The sequence below is a fragment of the Pan troglodytes genome, chromosome 12, assembly GCF_028858775.2.
Source record: "Pan troglodytes isolate AG18354 chromosome 12, NHGRI_mPanTro3-v2.0_pri, whole genome shotgun sequence".
NCBI classification, from domain to species: Eukaryota; Metazoa; Chordata; class Mammalia; order Primates; family Hominidae; genus Pan; species Pan troglodytes.
In genome coordinates, this window is record NC_072410.2 from 102285682 (window position 1) to 102308162 (window position 22481).

At 52.3% G+C, this 22481-nt stretch overlaps 1 pseudogene; it reads left to right on the top strand.

The window, feature by feature from the left end:
• The window catches only part of LOC112208154 (small ribosomal subunit protein eS25-like), a 56891-nt pseudogene that overhangs the window by 25452 nt on the left and 8958 nt on the right, over positions 1–22481 (top strand).

Here is a 22481-nt window from a genome sequence, read left to right on the forward strand (position 1 = left end):
TCCATGGGACGTGATGTTGAACCGTCCCCCTAGGACCCGCTAGCTGCTGTCAGATTTTACAGCCTCCCCCATGCAACCACCTGGGGTGTTCGCTGCTCAGAAACTCTCAGAAAGATCACACAGGGCCAGGTGCGGTGGCTCGGGCCTGTAATCCTAGCACTTTGGGAGGCAGAGGTGGGCAGATTGCTTGAGGCCAGGAATTCAAGTCCAGCCTGGCCAACATGATGAAACCACATCTCTACTAAAAATACAAAAATTAGCTGGGCATGGTGGCACGTGTCTGCATTTTTTTGGAGGCTGAGGCATGAGAATCACTTGAACACAGGAGGCAGAGGTTGCAATGAGCCAAGATCGCACCACTGTACTCCAGCCTGGGTGGCAGAGCAAGACCCTTTCTCAAAAAAACAAACACAATGGTTGACCAGAACTCCAAAGGGACAGAAACTGTCAGCAATGTGTGTGGCCAGCCAGAACTTTGACAATAAACACCTGGCCTTGGTGCCACGGGAAACTTCCAAGTCTTGGGGCTCCCGGAATCCGAGTGCTTGTGGCTCTCTGGGGCTGGTGGCCACACCTATGTTTGAGGCTTTTTGTGGTCTGGTGGTGCACAGCTTCAAGCAAGACTCAATCCTGTTTCCATGAAGCAGAAGCAAGGCCTTGGAGTGTGCAGGGAGTGAGTGCCACGGGATGGCTGTTCTTGCCTGGGAAGATGACAAAAGGGCTCTTTCCTTAGCAGCTCCCGTGGAGGAAGGGGCTGGCAGCACCCAAGAACACAGGGAAAGATGGAGGCGTCCCTCTCCAGTGGCTGGGGCAGGCTCTGATTCCGCCTCCTGCATTTGGAGCAGCTGTAAGCTATCAGGGCCTGGCTGGCTGGCTCCAGGCCTCCCAACGTAACCAGCCTGCCCTGCTATCCTGGCCTGAGGCTGGCATTCCTCCCATGGTCTCTGCAGCACTCATCATCGGCGCTCCTGCCGCAGCATGGGGACCTGGGCAGCCTGATGGACAAATATTGGGCAGGGAGGTAGGGAGATGCAGTTTCCTGGATTCGCTTCCCTTTATTGAATAGGAATCTTTGCACCTAAACAAGTCTGTGTAGAGTCCAGATTGTGCTCTTTGTCCTTGGTCCAGGAGGTCCATCTCTTTGAGCATCAGTTTCCTCTAATGCCAAGTGGAGACAATAAATTGCCCTTTCCAGGGTCCCAACAAGGATTGCCAAAGTCAGCGTCCTTGGGTGTCTAGCCTAGCTCAGGTGCCCAGGTGTTTGATAAGTTCTCACTGGATCCACACTGGGTTGACTCTGGATCTGTGGAAATTCATAGAGGCCCAGTTGCCCAGCCTGGCCCAGCCCACATGTCCAGCTCTGCCTATGAGAGGACCTGTCAGATGGGCCGGGCCAGGCCATGAGGAAGAGGTGGAGTATGGGGACGTGACCTAATGAGGTTGACAGAGCAACAGCTGGAACCAGAGATCGCCAAGGGGAGCGAGGCTGTGGGGCTGCTCCGGGATGAGGGGGTGAGGCAGGGCCCAGAGGCATCGGGTCCCATCATCCTTCTACAGAGAAGGACAGCCCTAAGAGGCTGTGATAGTCTGTGATAGAAGGTGACTCCAGCCTCAGTAAAGAACAAACAGAGGATGCCCCACGGACACCACTGGTCTCTCCTGAGACCCTGGAAGGCTGGGTAGAGGTGGAGCTCACAGCTGACTCAGAAGTGAGGAAGATATGGGGAATGAGAATTAGGCTCAAGTCTGGAGCCGTGGCTGCACCAAAAAACACACACAGAGCCCGGGGGTGCAAACCACTCAGACAGGAAAACCAGGGCCAAATGCCCCCAGCTTCCACCTCAGCAGCCCCATCTGCCTGCCTGGAGGGCGGGGTGACTCCAGCATGGGCAGCCTGAGAGCTGCTGAGACCTGGGTGGTCTCTGACATGCTAGCCTCCTTCCTTTATTCATTCACTCTCCAGACATTAATTGAGCATTAACTCTTCACCAGACTCCTGGACACAGCAATGAACTGAGAGCTGCTGGGACCCATTGGTCCAGGGGGAACTACTGGAGGCTCCAGGACCCCCAGGAGTCTCAGTCATCTCTCTCTTCATGTGAGGCAGGAAACCCTCAACTGCCCCCACCCCAATTCCCCCACAATCCCGCCCCCAGCTGTGAGAAGTCTCCCTCCACCAGCTGTGAGGAGTCTGGGTCCTATAGCTGCAAGTCCTCCAGTTCTGGAAGCAGCCCTGTTCAGGAAGGGTGTGGTCTGGTCCATGCCTCACTGCCTTAGGATTTGAGCCACTTAGAATTCTCTATCCTCTGAATCTCAGGGTTGGGGGTGCTTATCACACTAGAACTTGGTGTTTTCAGATCTGCAAGACACCTTAGAGCTAACAAGCTAACTTCCTGGCCCTTGGAAGCTGTCCAGCCTCACTGACTAGCTGCCGCTTATGGGGGTCTTGTCCCTCAGTTGATTTTTCAGAGTCAACCAATGCCAGGTCTGATCTCTTCACCAGCAGCCTCTAGCAGTGCCCACCTAGCATGCCGGGGAGCAGAGCTCAGTGACAGGGAACATGTGAGGAGCCCCAGGAAAGCTCGGCCTTTAGGTCATGTTCCACAGAGGTTTAGTGTCAAGAGTGAGGGAGGTTGGAGGTCTCGCCTATGTCAGAGCCCCCCAACAGCACAGTTTCAGAGAGACATTGGCACCCTGCCGGGTGCTCAGATGAGGATGTGTTGGACGGTGAAGGCCCTGGCAGTGACCACGAGGAGTGGCTGAACCTGGGATGGGCTATCCTGAGAAGTGAAGGCTCAGACTGGGGATGCACTCATTGCTGACAAATCTATGCACCCATCCATGCAAAGCAGGGCTAGTGGTCCATTCTGTGGCCCCCAGGGCAAGGCTAAGGCTGAAGAGGGAGCAGAAAGGAGAGACAGTTTGATGCCCAGATGGAAGAAATGCAGAGACCAGTGCTGGGTTAGTGGTGACTTTGGGCCCAGCCCTGCCGACTCAGTGGTCAGCATCTGATCCCCACTGGAGATCATGAGACAAGCACCAACGCCCTGGGCTTCCTCCACCTGGCAGCCCTCCCCCTGGGGAAATCAGGCTCTCAGAATGCTGAGCCTGCCTCAGCCTGGGACCTTGGGGACAGGCCTCTGTGAGGTTAGAGGGACCTCAGGCAAGCCTTCTGAGTAGAGATGTCCTGTGCCTTCGCCTCACATGGCTTTTAGGGAGCTTGCTTTTTGAGATGGTACTGACAGGCCAGAGAGGAGGGCAGAGGGGCTGCAAGCTCCCACATGGGCTGATGTGTGCTCCCAGGAGGGAGCTGAAACCCTGGGGCCTTGTGAGCCGGCAGCAGAAAAATCGGCTTGGAAGGCTGGGCGTGGTGGCTCACTTGTGTAACCCCAGAAAAATCGGCTTTGGGAGGCCGAGGCAGTCGGATCACTTCAGGTCAGGAATTCGAGACCAGCCTGGCCAACATGGTGAAACCCCGTCTCTACTAAAAATGCAAAAAAAATTAGCCAGGCGTGGTGGCTGGTGCCTGTAATCCAGCTACTCGGGAGGCTGAGGTGGGAGAATCACTTGAACCCAGGAGACGAAGGTTGCAGTGAGCTGAGATGGTGCCACTGCAATCCAGCCTAAGCAACAGAGCAAGACTCCGTATTAAAAAAAAAACAATCGGCTTGGAATAATTCAGAAGACACTGTTTCTCGGTATGAGATAAAAGCATGTATATTATTTCAAAAGTAGCCTTTATTGTTTGTTCCAATTATAGAAGTAATACATGCTTGATATAGACAATTATGAAAATGTAGAAAAGCATAGACAATTAATATCACTTTTAATCCTGTCACCTATTGTAAACTATGTTTTGGTCTTTTTTTTTTTTTTTTAACGTCTTGGAGAGACAAGTCCACTTCCCTTGGTGACCAGCTTGGGGTGCCCTAGTATTCACAGGCTGGTCTCCGAGGACTGGATGAGAGTGCCTCCTATCCCCACCCCAAGGTGTCCCATGTCCTGGGGTGGGGATAAGTGTCCATGTCCTGGGTGGAGGAGATTGTGGAACGGCAAGATGGTTGGTGGAAGAGGCCTGGACGTTGAGACAGGGAGAAGATTTCTTTCCCAGAACAGAGCTGCCCATGCATGACATCCCCTCTGCCAAGGCACTGGGCTCAGTGGTCAGGCTCCCCACAGCTCCTGGCCACTTGGACTGTGCCTGTCACAGTGGTCTGATTCTTTTTATTTATTTATTTATTTATTTATTGAGACAGAGTCTCGCTCTGTCGCCCAGGCTGGAGTGCAGTGGTGCGATCTCGGCTCACTGCAAGCTCCGCCTCCCAGGTTCATGCCCTTCTCCTGCCTCAGCCTCCCGAGTGCACGGTGGTCTGATTCTTAATCCATGGTCTCTGATACTTTCTGGGCCACTGACCTACCATGGGACCATGGCCACTGTCATTGGTGAACACAAACATCCTACTTTCTTGCCCTCTCCCCGTCAATCTTTCGCCAGGCTCTTCCCAGGTTCCCAGCCTCACCTCTACCCTCTGAAACACTAAATGGGCTCGTGGCATCCCTACCATCCTCAGGAGAGCAGGGGATGGGGTCAGGGTCTTGCTCTCCCTGCCACAGATGGGCGTGGTTGATGGCCATCATGTTTCTATGTAGCTATGTCATTCATTCATCTATACATGCTTTCTAAGAGTGGGCTTGTACTCTTTGCAGCCTACTTTTTTCACTTTCGTTTCTTTTTCTTTGCATAAACATTCTTCAAAAAGACCATTTTAAATGACTGTGTCCTATGATCGTACAGACATATCATAATGTATTTATTCACCTATTGTAGAACATCTGGGCTTCCATGTTTTATTATTCAATACCCCCTTTATCAATCATCTTTGTACACAGTTTTTTGGTCTGAATTTCTCAATATTTCCTCAGAGAAAATTTCAAGACATTTACATTTTGTAGTTAAATATCCTTGATATGTGTTGCCAAAATGTTTCCAAAAGAGTTGCCCCTGACTTATATGCCAGCCTCAGCCCAGGTTTGAGAGGGCTGGTGTTATGGTCTACACCAGCTTATGGTAACACCAATAAAGCCAATCTCATGATCTGAAAGAGAAATAATGGTATTTCAAAACTCTAATTGATATGATTATTAACGAAATGCAAATGTTCATACTTATTAAGCCATTTAAAACTTTCTTGGTTGATTATCTGTTTTCTTTGCCTGTTTTCCTAACAAGGTTTTGATGGATTTATTTAAAAATCATTTGATGAGCTCTCTGTATGTTGTCATTTTGATATCTGTTGCATATATGTGTTGCTTAATTTTTGCTTTTGGAGGCTTTGAATGTACCAAAGCTTTATATTATTATATTGTCAAAGCTATTAGCTTTTCTTTTTGTGACACTGTTTGTTAGAAAGTCCTTCCTGGGAAATGGCTTTTTAAATGGGTCAAAAGGTTGCCTTTTCCTCCTTTGGGGCTCTCTATTTTTGGTAAATTCTAAACAAACATCCTTTTCCCAAATACCATTTTCCCGGGAACATCTGGAATGCGCTTGCTTTTATTTCTTCCTCCCCAGAGGACGGTGTATTGGGGTGGGAAGAGGCTGTCACACTGAGATGATCTCTGGGCGGAGAAACTGGACGGGGAAGCCCTGAGCTTCAGAAACAGCCCCTTCCCCAGCTTCAAGGTGGCCGTGCTCTGTTGTGAAAGATGTCTGATCTTTCCCGCCAAAAACATAAAAACATTGTCCAAAAGCCTCTTTAATGTGATATGTGTGCATTGTGAAGACATTTTGAGAACGGGCATCAGACCCCCTCAAAGGGCAGGACGGTCCCGGCTCCTGGGAGGAGGAGGTGCCTTGAGGGCCTGTAAGTCCACACACGTGGGTTTAGCCACTTACATCTCGCCATGAGGACACTGGAACCTCGGAGCCTGTGGCTGGGCGGCAGTGCAGCCACCGTGTATGGCACTGCAGAGTGTTTGCTAGGCTCAAAGCTGGAATCTGCGAGTTCTAGCCCCAGCCCTGCCTCCTCCCAGCTGTGTGACTTCTAGGGGTCTCCTTTCCATGAAAGGAGGAGCAACACCCACCATGCAGGGTTGTGTCAGGATCAAACGACATGTACTGTGCCTGGCACACAGTAGGTGCCATGCCTGACACACAGTAGGCATGATGGTATGTATTCATCCCATGACGGGGCTGCTGTTGCAAGCGAACGGTATTGTGCACGCTGTCACTTGGGAAATGAACAAGGCAAAATGGCCAAGCGTGGGGCTGGGAGAAGAGCTGGGATCACTGCAGGACGTTAATGGTTATTTTTCTAGTATTCGGAGATAGCGGCTTCTCGGTCCTTCAAAGCATGAAGCAATGGATTTTAGAACAGGAAATCTGATGTTGTGGCAAAGCAAAGAGGCTTTGAAGTCAAGAGCTGAATTCCTATGTTTCTGGGTCTGCCACTTGCTAATCGTGTGACCTTGGGCAAGTTACTTATCTTCTCTGAGCCTGTTTCTTCATCAGAAAATGACACTGTTAGCAGTGCTCTTCTTGTAGTGCATTGTAGGGATTCAATTATGCTTGTAGAGTTAAGGCAAATATATAGTTATCTTCCAGACCGGGACACTCTTGAGAGTAAAAGGAGGCACTGTTGATCATTGTATTAGTAACCCAGGATTGTCCCAGGCAAATGGGGGCATATGGCCACACTATGTAAAGGGCTCAGCATAGCGCTGAGCTCTGAATAAACCCTCAGTGATGTGAGCCGTGCTTGTGAGCTCTCTCCACAGCTGCAGAGGCCCACGTTGGACCTAGAGGAGAAACATCGACTTGTCAACAGAGAGCTCTGGACAGAGTGGGAGGAGGGGCTAAGCTCCTCAGCCACGGCTCTGAGGTGGCAGCCACAGCCTCGCCACGCTGTGCCCTTTTGGAGGTTGTCCTTGGTGGGAGGAGGTGATGAGGGAGCCAGTACCTTTCCCAAGGTCACTGCAGGGGAGGCCCTGCTTAGATTGTCCCTCTCCATTTTCTGTCCCTTGGGAGCAAATTAAAACCAACTCTACACAAGCCAAAGGCTTTGGTTCCAGCCTGAGTCTGGCCCTCCCTTCATTTGCTCCTCTGTGGCCCACACACTGCAGCATCTTAGCGACTCCAGAGGTCACCACCTCATCCCTCTTATCCTTGAGAAGAGCCCTCATCCCTTCCAAACCCAGAGTGAACAGACATGTGGTGTGCGTGTCCCTCCAGCCCCATGAGCATAAACACATTCCTGAGCCTGAGCAGGACCCAGGAATGACTCAGGCTTCAGGAATGTGCAATTGGATCCATGTCACTTGGGGGGCAAATTCCTAAGGTGAGCAGTTAGCGGACCAAGCCAAGAAGCCCTGGATCAGCCTCTGCATCTTTCAAGGAGAGTCAGGGGTCTGGACTGGCTCCAGCAGAAACCACCTCTTGCCATTACCACCTCTTGGTTCTGCTCCTCCCCTGCTGACCCGAAGAGCCTTATGCAGTTGGGGGGGGATGGTGGTGCAGGGGCAGAAGTGGTGCACAATGGCCCCCATTCCATGTGCAGGTTCAGTGCTCAGAGAGCTGGAGCAGGCAGGCTGAGTCAGCAAGGGCAGGAGGCTGGAGCAGAACTGTGGCAGGGACCGGCACACCCCAGTCCTTCCCCAGCCCATTCCCTGAGCAGTGGGAGGAAGAGATGCCTCTAGATATAGGGTGATTAGAACATCTCTCTCCTGCCAGCATGGCTGGGCCACGGCCTACTGGCCTCCCCAGCACAGCCTCTGGGAAACTGGCTGCTTTCTAGAAGCAGCACCAGGAAGGGTGCAACTCCATGTTATCTATACCACCACCTGGCCCAGCCTGCAGGGAGTCTCTGGGGACACAGCCCTGTGTCCTCGCTCAGTGCCACAGAACAATTTAATAAGCAATCTCTTACAATCGCAGAAGAAATCCCACATCTAATGGTTCTGAGGGTGGCCCTGTTGCTGGAGGGTCAAAACACTAATTATGCCCGAGTCTGTGAGCCTGGCACCAAATATGGTGACATTCAGAAACCCGGAGCCATGGGACACAGATAGGAAATGCCATCTCCATATATTTGACAGTGTGCAGGTGCTGTGCTGGCCAGGTCCCAGGAGTGACCTTCCTTCCAGGTGATCTCAGACCAGTCAGGGAGACCATGACCCTGACAGCACGGTCCACTGAGCACTGGCAGGACCGAGCCCCAGGTGTCATGATGAGAGGCTCCCCTGAGGGCTTGGGGGCCACACTGAGGCCCAACATCTGAATACCCTTCCTCTACTGGGGGACTCACAGGGACGGAGGAGAGCCCAGGTCCTCCCACCATGAGAGATGATGTGGGCTGGTGCCTCCTCCCCACTCCTTTGCCACAGTGATAAGACATGGGCTTGACCCGCTGGCCCCTTCTCTCTGGACTTTGAAGCTGGAAGGAGTGGTGCCAGGCTTCAGGGAGAGGTGCTGAGAATTGGTGGTGGGGCTACAAGAACTCAAGAATCCAGCAGCGTCCCTCCAGGGGTGACAGGTCCAGGTGCGCTGCCCCCATAGTGAGAACCAATTGCGCCCCTCCCTGGTTCCTGCCTGGCTCTCCAGCCTTCCTGATAACCCAGTAAGCTGCCCCATATCCTTTCATTACAATCCTTTTCTATGTGAGTTAGCCAAAGCTGGTTTCTGTGGATGGCATCAGAAGGTGAAGTGCAATGGGACAACCTGTGCCCAGGCTGGGGGCCTGAGAAACTCAGCTCAGGACAGCTCAGAGGGGTTGTTCAGAAGTGAGGGACCACAGTGCATGGCACATGCCTGCTCCATCGCCCCTCCTTGCTCAGGACCTGAGCAGAGGCTGGGGGTGGCTGAGGGTCTTGGTTCTGGGTGGAGGGTGGGCTTGGGCTCTCAGGTTAGGCTGAGTAGCAGGTAGGCCCAGGGTGTGAGGAGGGTGTGCAGGAAGGCCCAGGGCCTGGTAAGTGGCAGAGGGTTGGGACTCCTCCTGGCCTGGCTGGAGCAGGCAGGCTTGTAGGCACTGGAGGCTCTGACCCTGCCAAAAGGGTCCCTGCCTGTGTCTGAACCCCTCAGGGAAGAGGAGACCCAGCACAGTGGGCGTTTGTTCCTGTGTGACACTGTCCTTCCCTGGAGCAGGATGAGCTGAGCCCAGCGAGCTGAGGTCACGTCTGCCCCATGACAATCCTCCCACTGTCCCTCAGTTGGGACATACAGAGCCATCCCAGCTGCCCCTTAGCTGATCTCCTAGATGCCTGTGAAACCCGAGTGGAAAGAGGGTGGGTGGGGTCCCCTGATGCCAAGGATGGGGGTGCAGAGAAAGGGACCATGATGTAATGGGCTGACATGAGGGGGAGTGCTGCCTGTCTCTGGGGACCTCTCAGCTGGAAATGGAGGAATTCAATGACTTCCTCCCCACACCAGACATCTGCAGGGCACTCTTAGAGCCTGCTACCCCCACCCCTCCCTCACTTATCTGTGCTGCCTGAGAGGCCCACCCTCCCCCTAGGACAGCTCTCCCCTACCAATGTCTCTCAGCCACCCCCTGCACACCTCCGGTAGACCAGTCCCCAGCTCCATCCGTGTCAGCCCTCCTTCTAGAGGCTGTGAGCCCTGGAAGGCTGTGCTGAGCTTCCAGAGGCTCTGAGAACAGGAGGCTGTGTCTCTCAAGGCTATTCTACACTGCCTGGGGCTTCACTTTCTTTTCAGTGGAATGGGAGCCTTCACCTCCAGGAAGGCAGCCCACAGTGTGGTGGTCACACCCTGCATAAATCCTCTCCTTGGTGTGGGGGCACCGGTGACTTATTTCTAACCAACAGAATCTGGCAAAGGTGAAGGGATTTTGCAAATTTAATTGAGGTCCCAAATCAGTTGGCTTTCAGTTAATAAAAACAGACTATTTTGTGCAGGCCTGGCTCAATCAGGTGAAAACCCTTGTAACAGGGACTGGGCTCTTCCTGAGTCGAGTACCTCTCCTTGCAGGCTTGATGGAGTAAGCAGCTAACTCATGAAAGCCCACCTGGTAAAGGCCACAGGCAGCCTCTAGAACCTGAAATTGGCCTACGACTAGCAGCAGAAAAGCTAGGGCCCCCAGCATACAGCTGCAAGGTAGTGCATAGGTGGAAACAGATTCTTCCCCACTTGAGCCTCCAGATGAGATCACAGCCCAGTTGACACCTTCATTACAGTCTTGTGAGACCCTGAGCAGAGGATCCAGGTAGGCTGTGCCCAGACGACTCAACCACAGAAACTGTGAGGTAAGAAAGGTGTGTTGGCTGGGTGCGGTGGCTCATGCCTGTAATCCCAGCACTTTGGGAGGTTGAGGCAGGCAGATCACCTGAGGTCTGGAGTTTGAGACCAGCCTGGGCAACATGGTGAAACCCTGTCTCAACTAAAAATACAAAAATTAGCCAGGCATGGTGGTGCACACCTGTAATCCCAGCTACTTGGGAGGCTGAGGGAGGAGAATTGCTTGAACCCAGGAGGCAGAGATTGCAGTGAACCAAGATCACACCACTGCACTCCAGCCTGGGTGACAGAGCAAGACTTTGTCTCAAAAAAAAAAAAAAAAAAAAAAAGAAGAAAATAAAAAGAAAAATAAATATTTGTTGTTTTAAGCTGCTAAGTTTGTGGTAATTTTTAATGTAACAATAGAACACTAAATAGAACACTAATACAGACAGTGAGATAAATGGAAGGCTTCGGAATGTCAGGCTGGAGCTTGGAGAGGGAGTGGATGTCCTGACTTCTCCAAGATCAGAACACTGATCCAAAGCCCCCATCAGGCCAGAGGCAGCAGCTGAACAGTGGGCATGCTCTGAGACTGAGGACTGAAGCTGGGCCGGGTGTGAGAGCCTGCACTGGGGCCTGTTTTCCAACTTTTGCTGAAGACAGCCTGCTCTTTGGGAAGGATGTTGCCTGGAGTGCATGCCTGACAAGCTGGCATCTGCATGGGACACTAACCTGGGGCTGTGCCTTCAGCAGTGGTATCCTTGGGTCTGGGCCAATATCCGTGGGGTGAGTTCAGCAGGCATGGGACTCTTGTTCACATGGTCCATGCACACTGAACTTAAATATTGATTTTCAAGAATAACTTCCAGGTTGCTCATCACTTGTCTGCCTGGGTGTTTACTTCCACCAGCAGCTCCTGAGGGTTTCTTTTACCCCCACTTTCTTTGTCAGCACTTGATATTAGCTGACTTGGTAATTTTTGCCAATCTCATAAGTGTAAAGGAGAATCTGACTGTTTTAATTTGCATTTCTCTGATAACTAGCGAGGTTGACAACATCCTCATGAACTTGTTAGTCATTTAGATTTCCCGTTCTGTGAATTCTTTTTATAACCTTTGATTCCTTTTAACAAATTAATTTTTGCTTCCCCACCCCACCGAAGTTTCTTTTCTTTTTTTTTCTTTTTTTGGAGACAGAGTCTCGCTCTGTCACCCAGGCTGGAGTACAGTGGCACAATCTTGGCTCACTGCAACCTCTACCTCCCAGGTTCAAGCAATTCTCCTGCCTCAACCTCCTGAATAGCTGGGATTACAGGGGCACACTGATACGCCTGGCTAATTTTTTGTATTTTAGTAGAGACGAGGTTTCACTGTGTCGCCCAGGCTGGTCTCGAACTTCTGAGCTCAGGCAATCCACCCGCCTCGGCCTCCCAAAGTGCTAGGATTACAGGCATGAGCCACCACACTCAGCTTCCCCCTTGGAAGTTTCTAAAGGCCTCCAGCTTGTTTGAAACCCAGGGGCAGGCCCTCAGCCTTGCCTTGCTTATTCTTGCATCTCTGCCCAGCTTAGCCACCAGGCTGTGTGCCCTCTGCTCCAGTCCTTGCCCCCTTGGGGCTATGTCCCTGGGTGTGGGCCAGATTGTGGGTAGACTGTGGGTATGAGTTCAGGGAGTTTCTGCCCTGGATAAGGGTCTGTAGATTAGGATAGAAACAGATCCACAAACAAAACATTTTCACTTACATTTTAAAGGCAGGAGGAAGAGAGAAGTGGGAAGGAAAGATCACATGCAGAACCTTTGTAGGTGCAAGGCCTGAGCCTGGAACTTTATGTGCCTTACGTTAGGTCATCCTCACAATAGCTTTGTCTTTTTTGAATGATTTTCTCCATTTGAAAAATGAAGACAGAACAATCAGTGAGTCTTGGAGACTTAAACCATGGCTCAGAACCCAGGTTTTCTGCTTCCCAGCCAGGCCCTGGTCCTGGAGGGAGGGTATTCCCGTGGGACTTGTGGGTAGGTGACTTGGTATTGGTTTTCCTCTTGTCACAGGGTCCCAGGCAGCTCAGTGGGCCCCCACCTCCCAGAAAGAGTATGGGTTATGGAGGACTAGGGAGAAAACACAAATGACCCCATTGAGCCTGGTATGCCGGGGGGCTTCCAAGGCAAACAATGGCTCTCTGTGTCTGGTTTCTCTGAGGGCCGGAAGTCTCCAATGCATGGCCAACTGATGAGTCATGCAGGATATCTCCTGGGCCCAGCTTTGTTGTGCCGGAGGATCTTTCAGCCCAGCCTGAAATGGCAGATGATCTCATCAGGCTGGATCTGGGGAAGCCCTGTCTCTCGAAGCCCCGGTAGGCTCACGGCCCACTAACAGCCAGGAGGCTGGATGCTCTGGCCTTGAGACAGTTCCCGGAGGCACCCTATAGATGCTGGGCAGCTGCCGCCAACCCTCAGCCAGCTCGGATGGAGCCAGCCTGGAGGAAAAGGCTCCTGTGCTCATGGAACCCAGGGAAACCCCCGCTTTGTTCTCTCTGGACACAGCACGTGTCTGGTGGCCGCCCAGCCTCAGCTGTGTCCTGTAGAGTTTCCTGGACTTAACAGAAGCCCCCAGATGAGCATATTAGGAGTGCCCCAGGGAGGACTGACCTGAGACCGGAAGGAAGTCAAGGGCTTCAGTGGCCACCAAACCTGGCTCAGCCTGTGAGGCTTGGGAGGGGACACCGCCTGACTTTCCACTTGGCTGCCTTCAACAGAGGTTTCAGAAACAGAAAGCCTTGTAGTACTGAGGCTATTTTTAATGTTTTGAACCTGGACATTGCTGTTACTGTTGATGTTTCATGTATACCCCACTGGTTGATACAGAGCATGGCTCCAGAGTCACAGCTACACACCCAGGGACTCTGGCCTTGAGCAAATTACTTTCCCATTCTGAGCCTCAGTTTCCTCCCCCATCTAGTGCAGGTGGCAGTACTGCTCCCAGGGCTGTCATGAGCATGTAGGAGATTGCCTACGCCCAGCGCCTCACTCACGGCCAGCCCTCAGTGAATGGTGGTCCTCTCTCTTCTCTTCATTCCTCTTGAGCTTTGAAGAGGTTCTTGGCTGGGCATCTATTCTTATTCACCTCCCAGAGGGTCTGGCCTGAACATGTTCCTTGGGAACGCCCATCTTTCCTCGGGATATAGGTGGTGTGTGGGGCTGCCTGCGAGAGCCTCCGGGCAAGAACTGCCCCGGTTGTCCAAGGGCCAAAGATGGTGTCATTACTGCCCTCAGCTGGGGCTCTACTTCTGGTTGGTTACCGTGGTGAGCAACTTTTCAGAGGACAGCCCAGAGAGACATGCTAGGGTAGAGCCTCAGGGCCCAGGTAATAGGTGTGGGGCTCTGCCCTGAAAACCATGGAGACCAAGTCCCCTCCTATGAAGACTGCATCCCATCCCGCCTCTGAGGGCAGCCCTGGAGCCACTTAGGAGCCACAGGTAGGACGCTAGGCACTGGTCAAGAGAGGCTGTTCCCACCCCCACCCTGTGCCACTCTCCCGAGCCCTGATTCAAGGGCACAGCCACGTGAGCCTGCTTCCTGCACCCCTTGCCAGGGATCAGCAAGTTGCCTGAGGGGACATGATGCAGCTTGGAGTGTTCCATGCCAGAGGTCCCCAGCCGGCTGGATCATGATGAGACATCAGGCATGTTACTCAGTCTTTGCAGATCCATGGCCCCCGGCCACAACCTACTCAGCTGTGAAGGGGGTTGAAGTCACACTGGACAGGCTTGAGGAACGAGTGCCCTGAGGCAGGCCTGGAAATGTGTTTGCAGGTGGTTCTGATACATCAGCATATGAATCACTGATCTGATCAGTGTAACAGAACCCTGGAAGCCCAATCCCCATCCAGCCCCAGTGCCGGGGAGTGTAGCTTAGACAATACCCCCTCATACTTTAATCTGCTGCTCCAAGAATGCGACCTAGCCTGAGGTTCAGAGGCCTGGCAATTCCAGCTCATGCACCCGGCCTGAGTTGGTCTGGCCTCTGCTTGCCTCCATCTCTGGACCCTCTCTCCCTCCCAGGCTGCAGCCACAGACAGGCACTCTTACGCTCCCAGATGGCGGTGCTGGGAGGTGCCCCTCACCTTGGGTCTGGAGGCTCTTTCTTCCTATGCCCCTGGTGGAGCTGGGGGGACACCTCCAAGCCGCTAACATGTCACAGGAAATGCAGGGAGACAGGAAGATTGCATGGTCTAGAACTTCTCTCTGGGAGATCGCTGCACCTGTTTCAAAGGAAGCCCTGGACAAGGCCCTTGGGGTAAAACAACCCCAAGAATCATGCTCTGCCCCAGCCAATGGTTGGGAAGCTTTTTAAGGAGTCCAGGCCTGCTAGCCTTGGGTCTTTCTGAAGGGCTGGGTTTGGGCTGGGACTGAACCTCCTGGGTCCATCAGGAGGATCCCCCTTTCCCACCCTCTCCCCACTCAGCTCCCAGGCCCTCCCCGATATGGAAATATTAACTCAATTGTACATGAATATCAGTGTGTCATGCCCCCAGTCCTTAATCTCCCTGGAACCCCAAGTCCTTCACTTGCCCTGGGCCACCCCACATCTCCATCTAGGCCCAGTGACAAGCCCTTGTTTACTCTGAAAACCCAACTCAAACGGCAATTCCCTTGTAAATTCTCCCATAAATATCCTTGTAAATACTCTTCCCAGGTAAATTCCCAGGGCATTCCCAGGAACCATCCATCCTAGACATCCCAATGGGAAAAGATTTGTAAGTGGGAATTCTGTTCCCCATCATTTGTTTGCCACTGACCAAGAGGATATGACTAGGTGTCCTTCAATTCTTAGAAAGCAACTGCTTCTATACGTAACCAAAACAGAAACAGAAACTTCAGCCTGCATAGTCCCTCTGGTGATAAGTTCAGCTTCCGGGAGGCAGGCAAGACCCAAGAAATAGTGTAGACTCAGTGTGATAGGTCAACTTCCATTTCTGTTGTGGAATAAAAAGTCCCTAGATTGTGGGCCCCATTAAGGGTACCATTCAAGGCCTCCGTCTCTCACAGAACTTCTGGGGGTAGCAGTATTTGTTGGCACCTGCCATATGCCAGGCACTTTACAGTACAATGAGGGAGGCGATCCTGTTCCCACTTTAGAGAGAAGGTCGTGTAGCTAGAATGTGGCAGATTCCAGCCCTCCTCTGATATTTTCAGGCTCTAGACTAGAGCCTCAGGGAGGTCTCAGGCCAGAGAGGAGATAAGACTGCAAAGCATGGAAAATGGGACGCCTGAGCTAAGCCCTCAGTGGCAGGAGGAGCTGTACTGGGCAGGCTTCTCAGAGGAGGTGAGGTTCCGGCTGGTTCTCTGAGGACAGGAAAAGAGGAGGAACACATAGAGTCCATGTGAAGGAAACAACTTAGGCAAAGATTGAGCAGAAAGAAACCTCACATAGCCGGGTGCAATGGCTCACACCTATAATCCCAGAACACTTTGGAGGCCGAGGTAGGAGGATCACTTGAGCCTAGGAGTTCAGGACCAGCCTGGACAACACGGTGAGATCCTATCTCTACAAAAACTAAAAGAAAATTAGCCAGTCATGGTGACATATACCTGTAGTGCCAGCTACTTGGGAGGCTAAAACAGGAGGATCGGGAGATTGAGGTTGCAGTGAGCTGCGGTCGTGCCACTGCACTCCAGCCTGGGAGAGAACAAGACCCTGTCTCAAAAAACAAAACAAAACAAAACAAAGATGGAAATGGGTGGGACAGGTTTTTCAGGTCCCCCTCCCCAGCCTCTTTCCCCCATTGCCTGTCAGGAACTTCTCAAGCATTCATTTTTATAAATAGCTACCTTTTAAAAAGCAACTCCTCATCTGTGGGTATCAGGGCCTAACAGTCACTCACATTGTAAATTAATTTCCCAGCTGCTCCTGTCCTCCCTTGCTGGGGTAGCCTGAAGGGGTGGGGTGGAACCAAGGAGACAGAGGAGTTGCTGCCAGGCCCCCGTGTGGAAGAGCCCAGGCACATGGGCCAGGCCCGTGGATAAGGAATGCCGGGCCTTGAGGCACAAACCTGGAGAGGGGAGGAGGCAGGAGGCACACTGTGGCTTTCTCCCCAGTGCCTGCTCCTCACCTGGCATGCGGCGGGGCCTCCAGGGATGCTGCAAGAGGGACTTACTACCCTTTGGGAGTCTAAAATATGTGGGCAGAGTGTGGCTGGGCAGCCAGGGAACTGGGCTGCATGTTGAGACCAAACAGCATCTTAGAGTGTCAGAGATAGAGAGGAAGGGGTGGGCCCTTTTTGGTGTTTTCTGATTGTCAGAGTCAGCTGATGGGTTGAAATAAGCCCAGGAGGCTTTGGACTAGGGCTTCCAGGCTCAGGGATTGACACTATGTGTCTCTGGCCTTCCTGTCCCTAGCCCTGCCTGTCCAGGCTGCCGCCCTGATTCAGGTAAATGTCCCACCAGGCTCCTCACCCTTGGAACGAGGCCTAGAGCTCAGCAAATGCTTCCCTTGAGGGTGTGAATGGCCACAGGACAAAACTCCAGAGCCCATTGTTCCAAAAGTTCCAGAGAAATCCAAACAAATGCCCAACAACAATATGGGGGTGAGTAGCAAGTGCAGAAAAGTCCCGGGCTTTGTCCTTAGGCATCCAGACGTTTACGTTGTCTGCATTAATGAGCTAGGAAATGGTTCTTTTTACGCCAGTAATGACAACCACTCCTGTGTTCTCATTTAATCCTGGCAAAAACCAAGTAAGGCCAACATTATCATCCCAGTTATGCAGAGGACGGGATTGAGGCTCCAAGAGGACCCCTGATTTCCCCACAGTTCCACGGTTAGTAGATAACCATGCTGGGACTTGAACCCAGGGTCCCGACTTCTCTCCTAGCTCAGTTCAGTGGATCTGCTGCCCTCATCCAGGGACAGGATTGGCTCCCAATGTGGACACAGCAGATAAGGAAGCAGACCCCTGTGAGGTGTCCAGGAGGCCAGCCTTGCCCAGCACTGCCTGCCCGGGTGCTGTTGGGGGAAGCCAGGTGCCCACTGAGTGGGGCTGGCCAGGTCACTGTCATCTCATCCACGGAGGCTGACCATGCTTTCTGCTATACAGTCACTCATTTCTCCTGGCCATGCAGCACTCATTCCTTCCCAGTGATCCCCTGGCCCTCCAGGGCTCTGAAATGAGGTATGCCCCAGGTCTTCCTCTCCCAGCTCAGCTCAACCTTGCTTGCCAAGCCTAGGGCCCTTTGCAGTGGTGGGAAAAAGGAGGCAGCCATGGATAAAACACTTGCAGAAAGTTAGCAATTGACTGAATCTCCTCAAACACTACAAGATTTTCATGGGCTAATATCTTTAGCAGAAAAAGAAAAATTGCTGAACTCATAAATTGTGATTTTGCATGCTCATCTATTTCCAGAGCGCCTTGCTAGATAACTAAGAGCTTGTTCTTTGATTATGGCCATTTAGTAAATGGGATCTAACAGGCTTGTTTTGAGTCTCACGAGCCTTGCAGTTTGCTCCAAGAAGCTGTCTGTTCCAGCGCTTCCATCTGGCAGATGGCCTCACTGTGATGCACTCAGAAGTCAGGAGAACCGCAGCATCAACAGAAGCACAATTAATCAGTGCAATTGTTTTCCCTGCTGTGAACATGACACTTCCCTGGGTTTTTGAGGGCAACCCACACAGGAAGGACCTAGTTTTGCATTCTCTATGGCATTCAAAACCATGTTGAGTGTCCAAGAAGCTTTTGTTTCTGACATCGGTCTTCCTGTTCATTCTCTATGTCCCTGAAAACACTGCTGCAGCCACCAACCAGGCCACCATGCAGGGCAGCAAAGCGCTTGGCCCTCCTTGTCCTGGTGGGGATGGCGGTGTTGTGTCTCACAAGGAGCCTGAAGTTACCTCGAGGTCAGCACCGATGAATGGTCCTGACCGGAGGCTGTCTGCATTCCGGGCTTTGCTAATTGTTATTTTTATGAGAAAATTACTTGTTTTTGTTCCTTGCAGACCAGAAGAAGGAAAACAACTTAAACTAGTAGCTGAACAGGAAGGGGAAGCCCATAGCTCCCTAATGAGATATCAGCTGAGAGCTGTGGATTCATGGAGCCTCTGGAAGCAAAGGCCCGGGAGGCTGCGACTCCTTTAGAGCTGTTGGCCCAGCCCGAGCCAGGCCTTTTTTGGGAACCTGTGAATCTCAGGTTTTCAGTCTACAAAATGACAACTCAAAACCTGCTGAATTATGTGAGCCTCGGGATTAAAAGCAGTCAGGGGCTTGGGGGGTCTCCCTGGGAAGAACAAGTAACAAAGAGACTCAAAGTACCACGGGTTGTGGTGGAGACAGAGGACCCCATGGTTAAAGAGGAGAGGGTGGTTTAAACACAGAAATTTATTCTCTCACAGTTCCAGAGGCCTGAAGTTCAAAACCAAGGTGTCAGCAGGCCCATGCTCCCTCTGAAGGCTCTCGGGGAGAATGCTTTGCCCCTCTAGCTTCTGGAGGCTCCGGGCATGTAGACCTACCCTAAATCCAGAAAAGTCTCATCCCAAGACCTTCAGCTTAATTACATCGGCAAAGACTGTGTTTCCAGATAAGATCTTGTTCCCAGGTACCAGGGGTTAGAACTTGGACATATCTTTTGGGTGGACACCATTCAACCCACTACAGTGACATTTACAGATTCTAGGGATTAGAGTCTGTTATCTTGGGGGTACTTTTGGTAGTATTCTGCCTACCACATTCTCTATGTTGTGGTGGCTACCAGTAGGCTGTGGCCCTGGGGACCACAGAGTGATGGGCTATGCTGGCAGACAGGAAGGCTGCCCAGGCCCCTCTGCTCCCATGGGGCTTGGCAGGGAACAATTAGACGTGCAAGGAGCACAGCTGCAGCCCTGGAGCAGGGGCCACCTGTGTGCCTGTCCACAGATTCCTGAGCAGGCCCAGTGACCCCCAAACAGATGGGAAGGACAGGCTGGGAGCTGATCCCCGAGCTCCAGTACCCTGAAGAGACAGGAGGAAGGAGCCTCTGAAGATTACAATAATCACTGCCATTTATTGAAGACCTTCCATGTTCGAGGTACTTTTCTTCATTGTGTAACTTAATCCTTATAATAATTCTAACCATTTTACAGATAAGGATACTGAGGCTCAAAGAGCTTTCATAACCTGACCGAGATCTCACAGTTGAGTGAGAAAAAAAAACAAAATAAGAACTCAGGTTGGTTGGAGGACAAAGTCCTTGGTTTTTCACGACATCATGCTGTCTCTCTGTATAACAAACTTAAATTCTAAATCACCAGCATAGGGTGGAGTAGGGTACGGGGAGAGGACTCCAGAGTCCTGGGGCTACACGAAGACCTGAGTCAGAAGTCTCTGTAGCCCCATAGCCTGTGTCATCAGGGACGGAGGAAGTGTTCTGATACGAACAGAGGAAAAATGGCCCCAACCTAGAAATCTTGGTGTTCTGGGTTGGAAGGAGGCAGCAGAGCCTGGAGAGAGCCTGAGCAGAACTACATGAGGGGTTGGCAGCAGAGCCAGGCCTGAGCCCTGCTTCCCAGCCTCTCCCCTGGGCCTGCCCTGCCCCTTCAAGGAAAGACTTCAGAACCGAGCCAGCTCTTGAGCCATCAGAAAGGAAAGAGTGCAGGGGGTAAAACCAAAAGCCTCGGTCTCAGTCCCAGCCCTTGCTCTTAGCCCTGTGACTTTAGATATGACTCAACCTCTCTGAGCCTGGAGTCCTTGGAAATAAGATGAGGCAAGAGGAGAGCAGGCCCGCAGGGATCTGAGAGAAGGGGGAATCTCCATTCCTGGCCTCGGTGCTCCGGCCTGCTGGAGAAGAGCAGGCAGGACCATGTCACCTGAGTGGCCTGCATTCTGGCCCAGCCCTTTGGCAGTGGCACTGGGGAGATGGCAGGCTCTATTTCGAGCTCGTGAAGTGGCACCTGATGTGAGCAGGTGGACCTGGGGCACTCAGCAGGCTCCAGGGAAAGACTCCCAGGGGAAGCTCTGGTGAGCATGGGCCCAAGGCAGGGGCACAGAAGTACCCATGGGCCAGGATGAGGGCCCCAGCAGGTCCAGGAGGCTGGAGGGAGTGAGCAGTGGGAAGATCTCTCTCTGCTGCTGTCCCTTCTCCTCAGGAGGACCAATCCCAGGCATCCGAGGCATGCTGTTTTTCCAACCGATGGCGCCAGTCTGTTTGGCCAATGACCTTTGGAGGGAACCAGGGCAATAAAGTTGGAAATGCCGAGGCACAGGAAAAAGGACACAAAGTCGAACAATGTGGGGAGTGTTCAGCAGGAAGAGAGGGAACAGGCCCGGGCTGCCTCGCAGGCCTCTGGCTCCAAGAGCCTGGAGGTACATGGGGTGGCCCCGGGGCTCAGGCTGTGCTGTGAGGGAGGGGCCTCTGCTAGGGCTGGGTCCCCAGCCTAGGCCAGGGTGGAAAAACTCAGAGGGAGCAAGGCTGGGGGAAAGGCCTGACAGAATGGAGTGCAGCCTAAGGAAGGGGGTGCTGAGGTACCATCAAGGAACAGCCAACTTCAGACTTGGGCCTTCAGTTTTGTTTTTTCCTTTAACCGCAAAGTCTAGCAAACACTAAGCCTCAAGGCCTGGACTATGTCTCAGAGCAGCGGAAGAAGATGGGGACCCTGTCCCAGAAGCCGGACCCTCCCCAGTGTCCTCACTGCCCTGTCATAGGTCTTCCTCTTCTCTCTCCCTGAGTTCTGCAATCCTTCCCAGCCCTCTCCTGGCTCCCTAGTGCCTGTAGGATAAAATCCAAGCTCCCAGCCGGCATCTGAGGCCTTCCATGACCCTGCCCAGGGCTTTCAGGCCTCAGCCCGAGAGAAGCAAGCCAAACAGTGACCCTTTATGCAACAGACCCTGCTGCCCTCCTGGAAGTCACACCCCCAAACTTCTCCAGCTCAGAGAGCCACTTGCTCCAAGCCTCCAGGCCTTGCTGGCTTGTTCCCCTTTCTGAGACACCGTTTCTTCTCCTCCTCCCCTAGCAGAATCTTACTAACACCTGGGAACTCACTTGGGCAGTTCTTGGGAACCACCCCTTGCTCTGTCAGCCTGGGTAGCCCCAAGATGTCCTCCATGGCCATCCTAGAATTATCATAAGGCGATTAGACATTTACCCATCTCTCTCCCACCATCCTGAGCTCTTGGGGCTGCAATGGAGGCTCTCTTTTGTCTTTATACCCATGGCCAAGTTCAGCTGCCAGGCGACATCGAGTACCAATGAGCCCAGCAGCTAGGAAACACATGATCAGCAGGACTGACAGTGGCCCTAGGGCTCAGCCGCAGCAAGCAGGTGCCCAGGGAGCATTTATGAGATGCATGAGCCCAAGAGCTCAAGTTCAGCAACCTGACGGCGATCATTTGAAGGCCACAGAATGGAAGGAAGGTGTTTTCCCTGCTCTAGCGTTCTATAAAGTTGGAAAAATGTTTACCCCAGGAGTCAGGAGATAGTGCTTTAAAACAGAAGCGGGACTCCATATTCTGGTGTCCCAGCCTAAAAGAAGGGGGAAAAAAACTCTCTTTTCAAACATTTCCGTGAGAAGAGGGTGCTGAGGATGAGAGGAGTAGGCTCTGGGGTGTCAAAAGCCCCGGAATTGCTTGTGGCCAGGGTTAGGGGAGTGGACTGATTCAGGTGGGAGCCGGGTGCAGCCCGTTGCATAAAGGATCAGTGTTCAGTTTGCTTCTCTCAGGCTGAGGCCAGAAAAGCCCTGGGCAGGGCTGGGGGCAGCCCAGAGGGACTCCTATGAATGACCAGGCAGAGGGTCCTGATCCCAGGGAAGGAGACTGTCGGGGGCTGGGCAGCAGCACCTGCCTGCCTTTTCTGGAAAGTAGAGAGAGGCGGGGGGGCAAATGGGAAGCAGGGCAAGGTTCAGGGAATGTGTGAGGCTTGGGCTTCCTGGATACTCTAGAACTTAGCCCGACTCCAAGGGCACAGGCCAATGGTTGGGAGACTCACTGGGATCAATGGAGTCGGAGGATCGGGAGGACACTGGGAACCAGTGGGGCTGGTGACTGAGAGAGGCATGGCTGTGGGTTTGTTGGTGGACTTAGGGGAAGGGTTGCCAAGTAAAATACTGGTTACATTTGAATTTCAGATCAATGAATTTTTTTAGCCTGAGTATGTTTCAAATATTGCCTGGGAAATACTTAGACTAAAATAAGAATTTGTTGTTCATCTAAAACTCAAATTTAGTTGGGTGTCTGATATATTTATTTGTCAAATTTGGCCACCCTATGTAGGAGTCAGCCTGTTCTGAGAGGCAGCCACA